Source organism: Triturus cristatus, chromosome 5_2 (genome assembly GCF_964204655.1).
Source record: "Triturus cristatus chromosome 5_2, aTriCri1.1, whole genome shotgun sequence".
Lineage (NCBI taxonomy): Eukaryota > Metazoa > Chordata > Amphibia > Caudata > Salamandridae > Triturus > Triturus cristatus.
The window spans coordinates 88,377,163-88,395,543 of record NC_140588.1 but is presented as its reverse complement, the minus strand read 5'-3'; positions in this window follow the sequence as shown (position 1 = coordinate 88,395,543).

Sequence of the window (18,381 nt, the reverse complement as noted above, 5' to 3'; positions counted from 1 at the left end):
TCAATCTGAAGAAGAACCTATAGTAACAGTGTTAGTAAACAACTCACCTTATAGTTTCCTGATAGACACAGGCAGCAAACTCATGCCTAAGAGAAGGGATAGTCCCCTTACCAAGAGACACTATGGACACTCAGGGGTTTTCAGGTATGGTGATGAGGGTCCCATTTACAAAATCCTGGAGTTGGACATAGAGGTAGTCAGGTGAAGGGACAGCTGTTATATCACATTCATCCCCAACTAATCTATTGAGCCAAGATTTAATGGCCAAACTTAACATGACCATACACTTCTCTGATGACAGGACTATGAGCTGCTCCAACCCTGGAGTTTCACCCCTAAGACTCCTGTCATTACAGCACCCCCAAAGCACAGGTGAACCAATGATAGAATCAACTGCCTATCACGCTGCCTTCAGTAGCAAACACGCTGGAATTGTTGTGACAGAGGTTGCAACTGCCCAACCAAATCGTATTCCGCCAGGAGGAACATCAGGACTAGGAACGCCAAGAGGAGGTGTTGCTCTGCTTAGATACAGTGGAAATACGGTATAGATAGATATACAGATTTGAATGCTAAGTGCTTTATCGTATAGCATTCTAGTATAGAATACATGTAGCAAAATGATGGCCAAAATATTGGCAATATTGGCATTAACGAACATAAAGAATGAAGAAACTGTCATTATGTTAGATTGGATACCAAATCTACATGTTTTCGACATAATTCCCAGAGGACAAGATAGAGAATTGAATGTACGAAAACTATGGTAAAGTAACCGGAGTTAAAAAGCCCACAGATCTCATCAGGGTATGACTGGGGATGATCACAATTGTCCTTAAAGATGTAAATCCCTGGTCAGGTCAATCCTCTTTGTCTTATTTGTATCAGTTCTCACTGTCATATACGAGAAGTTCCTCTTGTGATCATGATGTGTGGTGAGGAGCATTATAATTCTTCAAGACAATATATTCAGTTGTAGTCCTTACTCACATGTTAGATTTGTACCATGTACCTTAGGGTAAGGATGACAGGGTGCATCATATATATATATATATATATATATATATATATATATATATATATATATATATATATATATATGGGAAAGGATTTTCCTGTATTGTACCCCCAAAGATATATATATATTATCTACTGGCGGTCGCCAGTAGATAGTTATAGTTAGGACCATGTTTCCATAGGAAATCTGAAAATTCTATTTTGAATAACTTAGGCACCGGTTGACGAATCCTCGCGAAATTTTCAAAACTAATGGGGCGCTACGCTCCGCTCCTACCCTGAAAGTCTCGGGGTGATTCGTCAAGCGGGGGCTGAGAAAAAAGGGGGGTCCCAAAACGCTTTTTCCCCATGCATTTTTCCATAGGACCTTTAGACACAGCTACAGCCCGAACGACTGAACAGAATTACTTGTAATTTGGCAGAGAGGTAGCCATAAGGTCAAGGAAGTGCCTTTTGTAGGTCTGGTGTAAATCTGTTCAGTAGTTCCTGAGAAAATAGCATTTAAATCAATATATATATATCTGTGGCAGCTTACCGTGCGCTTACGGTAAGCTTACCGTACGCGTACGGTGCCGTGCGCAAGCGCGTTACTGATTGGTTGTTAGATCAAAGTAAACATTCGAATCGGTCGAAACCAGGAAGTATCGGCCGCCATTTTCTGTCTCTCGCACTGAAAAAAAAAGATTGATAACATGAAAAGGGGGCAATGAAGAGAGTTGCAGACCCCCTAGCATTCGTCAGGGGGTTCAGGAAGGACAAAAAAGTATGAAAAATGAATTTAAATTTTTTTTTAAAAAATCGCGGGGTGCGCGTACAGTAAGCTTACCGTACGCGTACGGTCAAAAAAAAAAAGAATTAACAATCACATTTAATATATAAATCTAAGGACCCCCAAGAGAGAAAAAAACAATTGATATTTTGTAAAAAATGGTGAGGCGTGCACGGTATGAAATGCGCCACGTGGGCGCTCGGTGCGCGAAGCGCACCGTGCGCGCAAAAATTAAAAATAAATACATAACTTAGCATTTAAAAAACCGTACAAATTCACTGAAAAAACCATAGGTTTCACACACGTTATAGTTAGGAATTAGCATTTAAAAAACCTTGCAAATTCACTGAAAAAACCATAGGTTTCACACATGTTATAGTTAGCTGTACATTTCACTCGTAAAAAACCAATGAAATTCCACGTTATAGTTAGATCAGGTAACTATAACTTGCGCGACCGCAATCTACAATGTGTCATTTCAGATGTCATCATTGATGTGAAGAGTGATGTCACTGACCATGTCATGAGTGATGTAATATGTGACGTCATCAGGAGTTTATTGTGGGCGCGCAAGTTATAGTTACCTGATCTAACTATAACGTGGAATTTCATTGGTTTTTTACGAGTGAAATGTACAGCTAACTATAACATGTGTGAAACCTATGGTTTTTTCAGTGAATATATATATATATATATATATCCACAGAAAGAGTTACCCCTAATGGAAGAGCCACACAGGTAGGAGTATTTTCGCTAATTTATTGGAGGCTGCAGTCAGATTTGGCGGGTGCTGGTCATCCCCTCATTCAGACCGCCAGACGCGTTTCGGGTTACTCCCCTTCATCAATGGCGTTGCTTGCAAAAAACAGACAGTCGGTAGTGCACCTAATTTATATTCATGACTCCCGCCTCAGTGGGCGTGGCCCGCAGAGCCTTCTGGATGTCGTGGTGCCAAAGGTTTTGCTCGAGTGAGCCTGTCATTGTTAATTGCCTCTAAAGTTCACATAAAGTACCCAGGTGCGTTGGTGCTCAGTCCCGTTTCAAAAGAGGCTGCCTTCTTATATATATTCCAAAAAGCAGCAAAAATGTTTATCATACGCTCCCTTGGATAAGAAGCAGGACAACAGTCTGGCTTAATCCAAGTGTGAATTAAACTTGGATTAACCAGACTGTTGTCCTGCTTTTTATCCTGAGAGCGTATGATACACATTTTTTCTGCTTTTTGGAATACGATTGCCGGTACGCTCTGCCAGCGTATACGCCACCCTCCTTGGGTCCCAGTACTTCGGAAGGAGTTACGGTGTGTTAGGACCTATTTTCCATAGGAAATCCGAAACATTCTATTTGGAATAACGTTGGCGCCCGTTGACGAATCTTCACAAAATTTTCCAACCTTTTGGCCAGCTCCGGTCCGCTCCTATCCTGAAAATTTCACGTTGATTCGCCAAGCGGGGGCTGAGAAAAAAGGGGGGTCCCAAAACGCGTTTTCCCCATGCATTTTTCCACAGGACCTGTTGACGCAGCTACCGCCCGAACTGCTAAACGGAATTACACCAAATTTGGCAAAGAGGTAGTCCTCAGTTCAGACTCGTGCCTTTTGCTTAAATGGTGTAAATCCGTTCAGTAGTTCCTGAGAAAATTAGAGTTAAAAAGATAGATATATCTGGGCGGAGCCTAACCACACATCTCATTGTGAGATCTGATTGGCTGTCAGTACTTCATCCAAGAAGTGTTGGCAGCCATATTGGGACCAATGTACATGATAGCCCTCATTAAAAAGCATTGCAGTTAATAGAAGGTTGTAATACTTTAGTTACATTATAAATCATTTGTTGATGGTACCATACTCATTTTAGGAATTGTGGTGAGTTCTAAGGTGATTTTACCATGTGAAAAAGCCTTCCGCTGTGATATCAATCATCATGTTTGAGAGAAAACTATTTTCTCATGCTTTTCCCACAGAGGTTTGGAAGGTGATCTATAAGCTAAACTGAGAGCACATTTTCTGTAAATTAACATTATCTTTCTCAGTCATGTGAGAATGAAGTCTGAAATTCTCAGTAAAACATGTACATCCAACAAGGGCAGAGACTGTCAGTTGATTCCATTGTGTTCTACTGCAGCTTCCCAGAGTATTCTAAAGAACAACTAGAGCGCTAATAGTCCTACTTATGACAAACGTATTGCACACCTGAAGCCATCTTGATTGGAAAAAAGTGGTAACTCTTAAAACATTTAATTTAAAAAGGAACAAAATGAAGGGGTACATTTTGCCATAGAAAGTATGATTAGTGCTGCAGAAAGAAAAATTAGGGCACATTTTGAGTGACTTTTCATATCCTCTTCTATTTTATTAAAAAATTCTGACATGCAGACTGAAACATGCACTTTGACTACCAGCAGCAGACTTCCCTGGTGAGCAGTAGCTTTACTACAGTGATCTAATGAGCAACTAGAGTGCTAACATTCAGAATTTATGGCAAATGTGTGACACATCTGAATGCCTTCTTGATGGGACCAAAGTAAAAAACTGAAAGTATTTCCTACTGAGGAGACTGCAGTAAATGAGGAAATTAGGAAACTTCATAACAAATAAATCTCCCAAGATGGCCACCAGAGACAAAAGACCCCAAATGTAGCCCACATATCACCCAGATGTAGCCCAAGTATAGCCCAATGACAGAATGTCCCAGAGTGTTCTAACGAACAACTAGAGCGCTAACAGTCTTACTTATGACAAAAGTATGGCACACCTGAAGCCATCTTGATTGGAATAAAGTGGTAACACTTAAAACATTTAATTTACAAAGGAACAAAATGAGGGGGTTCATTTTGCCATAGAAATTATGATTAGTGCTGCAGAAAGAAAAATTAGGGCACATTTTGACTTCTCAAATCCTCTTCTATTTCATAAAATAATTCTGACATGCAGACTGAAACATGCACTTTGAATACCAGCAGCAGACTTCCTTGGTGAGCAGTAGCTTTACTACAGTGATCTAATAAGCAACTAGAGTGCTAACATTCTGAATTTATGGCAAATGTGTGACACATCTGAATGCTTTCTTGATGGAATCAAAGTAACAAACTGAAAGTATTTCCTACTGAGGAGACTGTAGTAAATGTGGAAATTAGGAAACTTCATAACAAATAAGTCTCCCAAAATGGCCACCAGAGACAAAAGAGACCAAATGTAGCACAAATATCACCCAGATGTAGCCCAAGTATAGCCCAATGACAGAATGTCGCAGAGTGTTCAATTCAATTCAATTCAGCTTTATTCGGTACAAATTAATGTCCATAAAAGCATACACAATCACAATTACAAAATATGAACAGCTTATAGCAGACATAATTACACATCGTTAAACAGTATTAATAATTAATAAAAGCCAATAATTTACACCTTAAAAATGACATAACCACATCTAAAAACACATGCTTTTCCTATCATTGATGCATTTGTTTAAAAAAGTAGCAGTATAAAAACAGATATCAGCCGATTGTAAATTAAAAATCAGTTTCATAGCTTGCTCGACCGTACGTGTACCATATTTAACAAACATGGGTTTTAGCAGAATAATACGAAAGTTAGAGTAGAGCTTGCAGAATAATATAAAGTGCATTGTGCTCTGCTTTGAAATCCCGTCACAACTACAAGGACCTACAGGGTATTTCCTCATTACAGGTTGTGCCACCAGATGATGTACTGTTCCAAATCTCAATCTGGTCAGCACAAATTTATGTGTCGGCCTGGTGACAAGAGTTAAATAGACAGGGAATCCATCCATGGACAAATATCTGTTATAAAACATAACAGTGGACAAAGTACCAGCAATAACAGTTCTTTTCCTCTCAACAAAGGCAAGAAAAACCCTTTTTAACTCGATCTTAGGGATTAATAGGACAGCGTTCGGGTCAGTTACAATATTCAGGTTAAAAATGTCCGAAAAACACATAATAATGTATTTAATCCAGGGTATTGCTAAAGCGTTATCTAAACGCATACAATCCTGGATAATAACCTTACTAAAAGATTTTTCTTCATTCAACCAAATAGACCGCCAAACCATCAAAGGTCTAAGTGACAAAAGATCGGATAGATAGTTCATATTTAATTCTTGGTGACATAATGCATTAGAGGCCGAAGTGGGTAAACACAAAACTTTTTTAAGGAAAGAATTCTGTTCCAGTTGCAATTCACATACATCACTGTAACCCCAAATTCCTGCCCCATATAATGCAATCGAAACACATCTTGCCTGATAAATTTTTGTCATATCTCTGGTCCTACGATCCCCAATTTTCTGGGCAAATCTAAAAATTCCATGTGCATTTCTAGCCATTTTATTGCGTATATTATTAAATTCATGTTTCCACTTTTTATCTTCAGAAAAAGTTATGCCTAAATAACAGAATTTGTCCACCTGCTGTACTTTTGCTTTGTCAATAAAAAACCCTTTCGCTGTATGTTTACGTTTCTTTGGGCCACATATCATTGTATAAGTTTTGCTTTTGTTGATAACTAGTTTTTTATCATTGATAAAAGAAGCAAAACTATCCATTAGTCGTTGTAACCCTATCGGGGTTCTTGATAACAATACAGCGTCGTCGGCATATAGTAACACTGGTACTGGGACACCGTTAATCGTAGGAGCATCCGCAGGTACTTCTTTTAAAATTGCATCAATGTTATTTATAAATAAAATAAATAAAAGTGGTGCTAAAACACAACCCTGCCTTATACCTCGTTTAACGCTAAAGTTCCGGGTACATTCGCCCTTCTTACCAAAACGTACACATGTTTTTAATCTCTCATACATCCTGGCGAGAAAATAGATTATGCCCTTTGGCGCCCCTAATTCCAACAAGGTTGACCACAGAATAGAGTGGTCAACCATGTCGAAAGCGCTACTTAAATCTGCAAAGCACATATAAATATGGCCAGATTTGGCTTCGCTATATTTCCCGATCAATAGTTCTAGATTAATACATTGATCGAGTGTACCCCTGCCTTTCCTAAAGCCATATTGGCTATCTGACAGAATACAGTCCTGTTCTACCCATTCTTCGAGCCTAACTAGCATAATCCTACTCATAACTTTTACCGAGGCATCCAATAATGAAACTGGTCTATAATTTTTTGCATCTGACCTGGAACCTTTCTTATATATTGGTACAATTATAGACTCCCCCCATGTTAACGGAGGGTCTATACAAACCGCGGCATTAAAAACAACAGCCAACAAAGGGCCCCATACTTCTGGGGCATCCTTATATACATCACTAGGGACCCCATCTGGGCCTTGGGCCTTCCCTCCTTTGCTTGCCCTAATCCCCATTTCCACTTCTTCCACAGTAATCTCCAGTGGTATAATCGGCCAGCTATCTGTCCCGGCATTAGTGTTTTTATCTGAGTCGAAAATACTTGAGAAGTGGGTAATCCAGCCTTCACAGGAAACATTTGATGTTAACTCAGGCATATTTGTTTCCTTAAGGAATGGGGAGTTGACTGTTGCCCAAAATAATACGGAATTAGATAGTTCTGCCGCCTGGTTAAGAGAATCCCAGGCCTGAAGCTGTAGAACCTTCTTCCTTGCTTTAATAGCACTTTTATATTCTAGCCTCAGAGTAGTTACTAGTTTTTTATCTCTAGGTCTAATTACAAGGGCCTGTTTAAGATCGGTCAGGGCAGTAGAACAGGTTTTGTCAAACCAGACCAAACCAGGTTTTTTACTACCCCTACCACTGCTTGTAAACTTAGCGTTAATGGCATTGTTGATTTCTTTAAAACTAGATAAGACCCGCTCATGATCTAATCTATTCTCTAAAATAAAAACCATGTCTGCTAAATTCTTCGTAATGATAGATTCCCTTAGTTCTGATGCTTTTGCACCTATCCACCTCAACCTTACCCCATTAACCCGGTGTGCCTCAATGTTTCCAATCGTAGTTCCTGTCTCTCTATCATTCCCTTCCCACAAGGTCATGGGCACAATAATACAATTATGGTCACTAGTGCCCATTGTTTCCATTTCCAGTGGGGCAAAACAGTCAGCAATAGTGGAAGATACCAACACGTGATCGATTACAGAGTTGGCACGCCAATTCCTGAATGTAGGGATAGGTGAACCATTACTATCCCTGCAGCAATCCAAAATTTCCAGGTCAAGGCACCCCATTAATGCATTCAAGTTTTCCCCATACATATCATGCTTAAAGTGTGGGACCTCCCAACCAGCATTATTTGTGACCCCACACGCTTTTGTGGATAGTAATTCACATAATGAGACATTGAAATCCCCACACCAGATAATATCAAATACTTCATTAGAGTTCAAACTTAGATTCTCAATTGCATTGGCCAATTCAGTTACGATTCTTCCCCTGGTGCTATCAAAAATATTGTTATAATAATTGATCAGAAGGATATTACGGCTTTTGCCTTCTCGGATCCAAATCATCTGTATTAGATCACCTACCGGCACATACTTTATAACCATCATCTGTCGATGGACCGATACAAGGGTGAGTAAACCCCCCTTAGCTCTTCCCGGTCCCTCTCCATATGCTGGTAGGTTATATGAAACAAACCCCTCAAAATCAATGTTATCTTTGCACCAGGTTTCCTGAAAACATAGGATATCATACCTATTAATGAAGGAGTTCCAACCCGGGTCTCTGCTTTTGGATTTCAGACCAGCTACATTCCAGCACACCAGCCTGGAGCATATACCTGTTCTGGTAGTAATCCCACTAGTAGGACCTCGGGCGTTTCCCTCCGTTATGCCTTCCTCATAAGTTTGACCCGGTTCACCTGTATTCATACTACCCTCTTGTGTAATCTCAGCCTCATTCAAATTAGACACAAATCCAGGGACCAAGGTTGTTACTACAGAAATTACAGATCGACATTCCTCTCTACAGTTCTCCAAATTGGGTCCCTCTTTCCAGCTTGCACATATCCCCGTCTCTTTTATGCGTCAATCATTAGAGTCCAAGGTACTAAGTGCAAGAAATCTATTCTGTGTAGGAATATCAATATGGGGTTTACAAGTGAGTGGATAAGTAGTACTTCTAGTATTGCTTCTAGTATTGTCCCTCCAATTATCATTAAGGTGATTATAAAAGTATCCTAGTGCTCGGGCGCATACATTGCCATCTGAGAGTGGGAGAGATGCCGCTCTTAGTAGGACTGTAGTAACATGCTGTGGGTATTTAAAGTTAATAATTACACAGTCCCCCTTTAATCTTTTCCTATCGCTCCCAATCCAGTTGGCTCTCCTTGCTGTCAGAATATTATCTGAGAAATTCAATGGAAAACCACATTGTCTATTTAGCCATGACAGGCATTTATTTTTTAGGGAATCATGGCTTTCTTGAAATCCCCTGTTATCTAGCGGTGGCACATTAGTAAGTACCACCACATAAGGGGCACACTCAGGTGGAAGATTTACAGCGCCCTTAGCGTTCTTTTCCTTCCACTCATATATGTTATCCTTAACAGGCAGAATATTGCTAATTGAAGGCGTGCTCATTTGGGGCGTTGTCAAGATAGCACTGTCATTCCCTTTATTCCCTGTGGCTTCCTTAGCATTGTCTCCCTGTGCTTGGTTCTTGTCTTGGTTGTTAGTGGTGTCAGTTACAACAGTTGTAGCAGTAGTAGCAACAGACACCTCTCTTTGTTTGTCTAAGGCCCTACTTAGCAAACCACCCAATCTCCCTACTTCCTTTGTTAACTCCTCTATTTTTGAGACCAATGGGTTTATAATATCCCTAATCTTGATACCGATAATCTCCTCAATGTTAATAGTAGTACTATCCTCAATCCTCCCCTCGTAAATTTTCCTCAGGTCCGTACTTTCCGTATCTGGTGAGTCATCTGGTTTCTGCCCTTTACGCTGTGTCCCCTTTTTAATCGGGAGTTTCCTACATTTTCTGACTACCCGTCCCTTTGGGGAAGATAAACATTGCTCCACCGTATCAGGGCAGTCATCTATTATTGACTCATTGGGGGTGTTTTGTACGTTCTCGAGGTGTCCCCTGTCTGTTGACTCTGCCACTTCCCAGGTACTAGTGTCGGAGTGATTATTCGCACCCTCCGTACTAGGTGTTGATAGACCTCCTAGAGGACTCTCTAGATGCGGAGTACTACTTTTCCCCAGCGATTGTCGTCTTTCTGAGTTAATTTTACTGACCTTCTGGACCAGGTAGTTATCCATTGTACGTGGCCCCATAGAGGGTTTAGATCTAGACATATTGTAAATTATAAATCGTACCACCCCCGTCTGAAACTAGCTGAATTGAAATAACGTGCAATCCGTTACTCTTTCACTTGAATTTTAAAATATTTAAAAAATAACAAAACATTGGCTGCAGTTAGCAGGTATCTCTATATCACCCCCGCAGCTTTGTGCCACTTATCCTCGCAGAACCAGCGTCCCTGGCCCAGTCCAGTCTCCTCAGGCCTCTGAGGGCCACAGAGGGCCCGCCCTTTGCCCGGGCTTAGCCCGGCGCCGCCCGCGCGCGTCCGCGACGCGGAGGGAGCCTCGCGGCTTTAAGCGCCTCCGGGCGCGCAGGGGATCGGAAACAGGAAGTGCCGCTAGGGCTTCTGGGGGCTGTAGTCCCCACGCGGCGTCCAGCAAGGTCCTTGGCGGCAAAAATGAAGAGCAGAACACCACCGGACCCCCCGGGCTATGCAGAGTGCGCAGCGGAGCGTCCACCAGCCAGGTAAGCTCTTTGTTGTGCCCCCGCTCCACCGAGGGAGCCTCGCAGCTTTAAGCGCCTCCGGGCGCGCAGGGGATCGGAAACAGGAAGTGCCGCTAGGGCTTCTGGGGGCTGTAGTCCCCACGCGGCGTCCAGCAAGGTCTTTGGCGGCAAAAATGAAGAGCAGAACACCACCGGACCCCCCGGGCTATGCAGAGTGCGCAGCGGAGCGTCCACCAGCCAGGTAAGCTCTTTGTTGTGCCAGAGTGTTCTAACGAACAACTAGAGCGCTAACAGTCTTACTTACGACAAAAGTATGGCACACCTGAAGCCATCTTGATTGGAATAAAGTGGTAATACTTAAAACATTTAATGTACAACGGAACAAAATGAGGGGGGCCATTTTGCCATGGAAATTATGATTAGTGCTGCAGAAAGAAAAACTTAGAGCACATTTTGACTTCTCAAATCCTCTTCTATTTCATAAAACAATTCTGACATGCAGACTGAAACATGCACTTTGAATACCAGCAGCAGACTTCCCTGGTGAGCAGTAGCTTTACTACAGTGATCTAATGAGCAACTAGAGTGCTAACATTCAGAATTTATGGCAAATGTGTGACACATCTGAATGTCTTCTTGATGGAACCAAAGTAAAAAACTGAAAGTATTTCCTACTGAGGAGACTGCAGTAAATGAGGAAATTAGGAAACTTCATAACAAGTACATCTCCTAAGATGGCCACCAGAGACAAAAGAGCCCAAATGTAGCCCAAATATCACCCAGATGTAGCCCAAGTATAGCCCAATGACAGAATGTCCCAGAGTGTTGTAACGAACAACTAGAGCGCTAACAGCCTTACTTATGACAAAAGTATGGCACACCTGAAACTATCTTGATTGGAATAAAGTGGTAACACTTAAAACATTTAATTTACAAAGGAACAAAATGAGGGGGTTCATTTTGCCATAGAAATTATGACTAGTGCTGCAGAAAGAAAAATTAGGGCACATTTTGACTTCTCAAATCCTCTTCTATTTCATAAAATAATTCTGACATGCAGACTGAAACATGCACTTTGAATACCAGCAGCAGACTCCCCTGGTGAGCAGTAGCTTTACTACAGTGATCTAATGAGCAACTAGAGTGCCTACATTCAGCATTTATGGCAAATGTGTGACACATCTGAATGCCTTCTTGATGGAACCAAAGTAAAAAACTGAAAGTTTTTCCTACTGAGGAGACTGGAATAAATGAGGAAATTAGGAAACTTCATAACAAATAAATCTCCCAAGATGGCCACCAGAGACAAAAGAGCCCAAATGTAGTCCAAATATCACCCAGATGGAGCCCAAGTATAGCCCAATGACAGAATGTCCCAGAGTGTTCTAACGAGCAACTAGAGCGCTAACAGTCTTACTTATGACAAAAGTATGACACACCTGAAGCCATCTTGATTGGAATAAAGTGGTAACACTTAAAACATTTAATTTAAAAAGGAACAAAATGAGGGGGTTCATTTTGCAATAGAAATTATAAATAGTGCTGCAGAAAGAAAAATTGGAGCACATTTTGACTTCTCAAATCCTCTTCTATTTCATAAAACAATTCTGACATGCAGACTGAAACATGCACTTTGAATACGAGCAGCAGACTTCCCTGGTGAGCAGTAGCTTTACTACAGTGATCTAATGAGCAGCTAGAGTGCTAACACTCAGAATTTATGGCAAATGCGTGACACATCTGAATGCCTTCTTGATGGAACCAAAGTACAAAACTGAAAGTATTTCCTACTAAGGAGACTGCAGTAAATGAGGAAATAAGGAAACTTCATAACAAATAAATCTCCCAAGATGGCCACCAGAGACGAAAGAGCCCAAATGCAGCACAAATATCACGCAGATGTAGCCCACATGTAGCCCAATGACAGAAGTGTGCAAAACACTTATTTTTTGTGTATTTTCAGTTTTATATAGTGCAGACTTGTCAGGTATTGGAGTGCTTTACATGAGCATTGGTTACATCACACCAGATCAAATTTATTTTGGTTGTAGACATGGGGAGATTAAGTGGTTTGACCAAAATCACAGAATGTTGAGCTGAAGGAGAAACTCCAACCTGGTTCCCCAGTTGCAAAGTCTACAGCTCTGGAAGGAACACCACAACCTCTCCCCTGAGTGCAACATTTAATCAAGTGGTCAACTGGATATTAAACATAAAGATTACAAATAATTTAAAAGTTCTTTGTCGCTATTTGATAACTCAGAAAAAATGTCCTCATTTTAGTTTTTTAGAGCACTAACCATAATTGTGATGCAAATAAGACCCTCTCATATATATAATTTCTAAAGGAAATGCTCTAGGTATTACAGTTTTGATTACTTCAAGATGACGTCAGGTGTTCCACACTTTTGTAATAAATATAGAATGGTAGCAAGCTAGTTGTTCATTGGGATACTGTTGAGAGGCAGAGGCCAGGGGCACGGACTCTGAAAATTGAAGGCAGGTAGGAGAGTGCAGAGGCAACAATTTGACCACACTGGGCAGACAGGAAGGGCAGGGGCAGCACAACAGACTATGGAGGGCAGTGGAAAGGGGGGCAGGGGCAACAAACCAACAATACAGGACTGGCAAGAGAGGCTGTGGCAATATAATAGACCATTGTGCGCAGAAGGAAGAGGCAGTGGTAGTACAACCATACATGCCAACAGACCCGTTTCAGCCAGGAAATGTCCAATGTTTTTAAGCTCAAATGGCCTTTACTTGATCTGTCTCCTGTCTACAATCTCCTCTTTTTCAATGTAACTCAAAGGGGAAAATCAATACCCCAGTTTTTTCAAAATCTCCCTCATGCCAAGTTCAAAATGTTCGCAAGTATGGTACATTGGATCATGGTAGGCAGGAGGAATTGGGGTAGGGGCATGGACTCGGATAACAGAGGACAGGAGGGACATGGAGAGGTGCACCAAACTGACCCTACAGGGCAGGCATCAGGGTTTGCAGCAGCACAGTACACCACACAGGGTATGTGGGACGGGAGTGCAGCACAACAATCCATACAAAGCAATAGGGAGGGGACAGGACCATGCACATGAACAACAGAGAACAGAGGGGAAAGAGGCAATGGTAGCTAGCTGACCATAATGGACAGACAAGAGAGAAAGCTGCAGCATAACAGACCATAAAGGGCAGGAGGGACGGATCAGGGGCATTACAATAGAATAGACAAGCCAGGAGGGAGGGAATAGGGGTCTGCATATGGAAACAGAGGGCTGGGGCAAGGGGGCAGGGCAGGAGCAGCAAGATGACCATGGAGGTCAGGCAGGATGGGCACTAGAAACAAGGCACACCATGGCAAGCAACAGTGAGACTATGATGGCATACACACAGACCATGGAGGGAAAGTGGGAGGGGGTCAGGGTCAGCTAGCTGACCACACATGGAAGGTGGGAGGGGCCATGGCAGCACAGAAGACCATGCATGGCAAGCGGGAGGGTTAGTGGCAGTACAATGGCTATGATGGGCAAGAAGGAGGGTACAGGGGCATGCACAAAGGACCATTGAGGATAGAAGGGAGGGTCAGGACCTGGGCACAGACAAGAGAGTTCAGGGGAAGGGGCCTCACAAAAGACCGCGCGGGGCAGGCAGGAGGAGCAGTTACAGTACAACAGACCAGGGAGGGCAGAAGGGTGTGGCAGTAAAATGGACCATGGAGGACAGGAGGAAGGGGATAGGGGCATGGCATGTGGACAGTCAGGGTGGAGGTGGCAGGGACAGGTTACAGTCATCTGACAATGCTAGGCAGGTGGGAGGGGAATGGCAGCTCAACAGAACACTCAGAGTAGATATGAGTGGCAGGTCCATGGAACATGGTGGCCAAAAAGAATGGAGCAGGGGCATGCACAAAGACATTGGAGAGCAGGGGGAAGGAGAATAGGGGCAGCAAGCTAAGCACAGAGGCTAAGCAGGAGGTCAATGATGGGCCATAGAATTGGGCAATGGAGAGCAGGAGGAGTGGACTGGTATATCATGCTAAATGGAGGGCAGTGGCAGCACATCAGACCATGCATGGCAGGAGGGAGGAGGCTAGTCCTAGGGGTGGGCGGAATTTGCGGAATTAACCTCCGCAAATTATCGCGAGAATGCAGAAAATCTCCGCAAACACGCCGGAAATATCGCGAAGATGCGGAAGTTTTTTTGCCGCCTGTTCGCGGTATTTTTTGCGTGTTCGCGGGTCGCCAACTTACCCATGCGGTCGCTCACGGGCGCGGCCATCTTGTTTTCACTTGTCCCGCCCTCTGGCGTTGTTTACTTCCTGTTCCGGGTCGCGCAATGCATGTTCGCGGTCGATATTTCCTGTTCGCGATCGCTTTTACTTGATCGCGTTGCTTTTTGCTTGCTCAGGGAGAAAATATCGCGCGAACTTGCGCACGTGGTCGCAACGGGCGCAGCCATCTTGTTTTCCACTCTATTGCATGGTTCTGGGGCCTGATTTTCAATCCTCCCTAAATCTTTTCAATCCTTTGTTTATAGCCACTTTTTTTGGATCTTTATTACTTATTATTTCTCTAACTATTTTCCTGCCTCTATATTTTTGGTTTTTGTGTACTTTTTTTTTGTTTTTTAGCTACTTTTTCTCTTTGTATTGCCCGCTATTTATTTCCTTTACTCCTTTATTTATTTTACCTTTTCTTTCCCGCCCCGTCCCCAGAACCATGTCCAAGGGCAGGGCTGTTCGCCGGCGCAGCCAGAGCCGCGACCGCCTTCCTTGCGGAAGGCGGCGCCCACAAGGGGTGCATGCACGGGCCTTATTTGGGGAGGCGGAGTTGGCTGCACTAATTTTCTTTGTGCAGCGCCACCTCCCCTCAACCCTGGCAGCAGGTGGCAGGCCTGGGTCCGGGTACGGCCTCCGGGAGCGTCGGCAGCGGTGGGGGAAGGTGCGCCGGGCAGTGTCGCGCATCTCTGGGGTCCGGCGCACCCAGGCACAGCTGACGCACCGGTGGTCTGACATCCTGGACCGTGAGCAGGACCTGCTGGACCTGCTAGGAGTGGAGGTCCCGGGGCTTGGTGAGTACCTATTTAATTATTACAACTTTGTGTCTGTTCTTCTGCTCTATGTTATATATTGCGAATATCTTTTTTTCCTTCCAACCAGCTAGAATGTTGCTGCTTGCAATACATTCCAGGTTAATAACGTTTAAAAGTCTTCTGTGATTATGACACAGGTGCTCTTCTGCGCTACTACTAATCTTACTTGTTTGCAGCTTTCCGTTTGCGCTTGCTTAGCGTGATTCTTTACGAGTTTATTTTAGAGAAATTAAGTTACGTAATGCTACAGTGACTCACGTCCACTCCTTACTTTGTCCTGTCACTAATAGATAGGGGCGGATTGATACATAGGTTTAGGTACTTTGTATGAGCTTCTAATTGGTTAGTGGTATGCGTGATGCCCCCCTCACTCAGTTACGTGACGTGCTGCTAGTACGCCAGTCTTTAGAACCTTTCTAGTTTGTTCAATGAGTGGAGGTAGGCTTTGCAGTTACTTAGCAGTAGCAGATCAGCATCAATCAAACCAAAATTTGGTGTATACAAAAAATGTAGTCATGTTCATGTGTCCTCCATGATTGGATCATACACATTGTTGAGGAATACAGTCGAAATGCATACTTAATGTACAATTGGCATGCCTGGAATAGGTGGGCTAGGTTGGGTGGTACGTTGTACTAATTCTTAGGCTTACTTGTAACTTAGTTTTCTGGAATCAGAATGGAAGAATGGATTACTGTTGATAAATAGTAACTTAAGTAGTCGAACTGCGAATCCCCCGATATTACATGTTGACCAGATGAGATCGGTCAATGTAGTTATTGCAATTGTTTACATAAGTGTTTTTTGACCGTTGTTGAAAAATATTGTATTTGCTTAAGTTGACACCATCCATCAATGTTTGTCTCTTTCTTATATCTTTCCTGTTCATCAGCACCCAGGGGCAGACGGGCAGGGACTGGGCAGTCGGCGGGACAGGAACACCACGAGGAGGACACCGCTGAGGGCTCCTCTGCTGGCCCCAGTAAGTCTTCTTGTTTTTAATAATATTTCTTATTCCATAACTTTTACTGCCCCATTTCTCCCGAACTATAGTGTGTTTCCAAATGCTATTTTTTTACCACCAATTATCCTTCGATCTGTACGGTTTCAAAAAGCTTATCCCTGCCTCCGCTATGATGACTGAGTACTACTACATACTATCAGTCTGTCTGTCTGTACTGTAGTAGCTAGTCTTGCCCAGTTGGCCAGTGCCACTCTTTGTGAAAGGTTGTAATATAAAACTCACATTCACCAGTAGCTCATACAATCCGTTGGGTTGTTGTCTTGTACTACTTTTTACTCTTGTTGATGTTTAGGCTTTGAAAATTCACAGCAACAGCCCTACCAGATTTCTTAATATTTTGATATGATACCCTATAGGACATACAACTGTTGTAGGGATCTTGCACATACATTTGCACCAGAAAATAGGATGTTGGTGATGGTAGGTTGGACCTTCCTTGCACACCTCAATCAGAAATTCCGCACCCACCACAATTCCACTGCTTGACTATAGTACTGTCTTGTCATACCTATTAGGTCTCGGAACCCTCCCCCCAAGATAACCAACAAGTAGACAACCCAGAACATTAACACACCCAACCTCTGTCGTGGAAGCTATTCACATGCACACCCTTACTTTAATTTGCTCAATCGTGTAAGTTAGTCCACTCCACACCAAATACCACAAAGTCTATGTAAGTTTCAAATTTTTATTTCGATTTGAGAAGGTCTGTACACTGTTTTCTTAGCAGCACCAACCGGCAAATCAATAACATTAAAACAATATACATTGTTACACTTATACAGTTGGGAATTAAATCATGATAACTGAAGTGGTGGAAGGCAGCACCACCATCCCATAGCAATTTAGTTTATATACATTTATAAATGAAGATGTGAGTGAAGGGACCCCTCACCTCAGAAGAACCTAGTACTGGTAGTTGGTGCATCGTTCAGAAGCTCTGGTTCGTAGAAGCGAATCTTGCGTCTGTAATGCGAAAAAAGAAATGGTGTGCGTTAGTATATTGCAACTTGCAAGCATTTCTCAGCCGTGCCAAAAAGTGTAGCATCTATGGATAAGCAATATGGACTAACAGTAACAGTAGTACACCAGTTCTTCCTAAAAAAGTGGCTTGTTAATGTTTGTTGACCGCCTGTACGCAGCGCGTAGACTAGACAGTAGCAGTGTGAGGCAGGTCATGTGGGCTCAAAGGTGTCTTAAGAAGCTGCAAGGTAAAGGTAACGTCACATGTGCATGGCTAGGGCTAATCAAGCAAATGCTACAATGATCATATAACTTAGTGTCTACTCTACTACTACCTGATTTGTACTAGTGATTTATGTTAGTATTAACTCATTTTTCAACCTTGCTACTGATCAATAGGGGGGAGGTGTATATGTTGCCTAATAAATGTGTAATGTTTTCTAGGCGCACTACCGACCACCATTGCTGGGGCCAGCGAAGGCGACGCAGAGGGCGAGGATGCGGCAGTTGCAGATAGCAACGGAGGGGGAGTGGCAGCACCAGTGGCAGGCGGTGGTAAGTTAGATTCATAATCTTTAACTATTGTTGAACTTGACAGCACACTCACTGCAAAGGTGTACTGTATGTATATGTATACTGTAAAGTTGTGAATTAGGGCCCCATTAGGATGGTGGGCGTATTGCCCCCGCCGGGCTGGCTGGAATTCACTGCCGTCACAGCAGGGGCAAACCTCCCGCCATCCCTGTAGAAAATATTCAGACATGTCTAGGCGGAAAAGGGTTCAATATGGCGGTGGTGTCTCTCTCACCACACC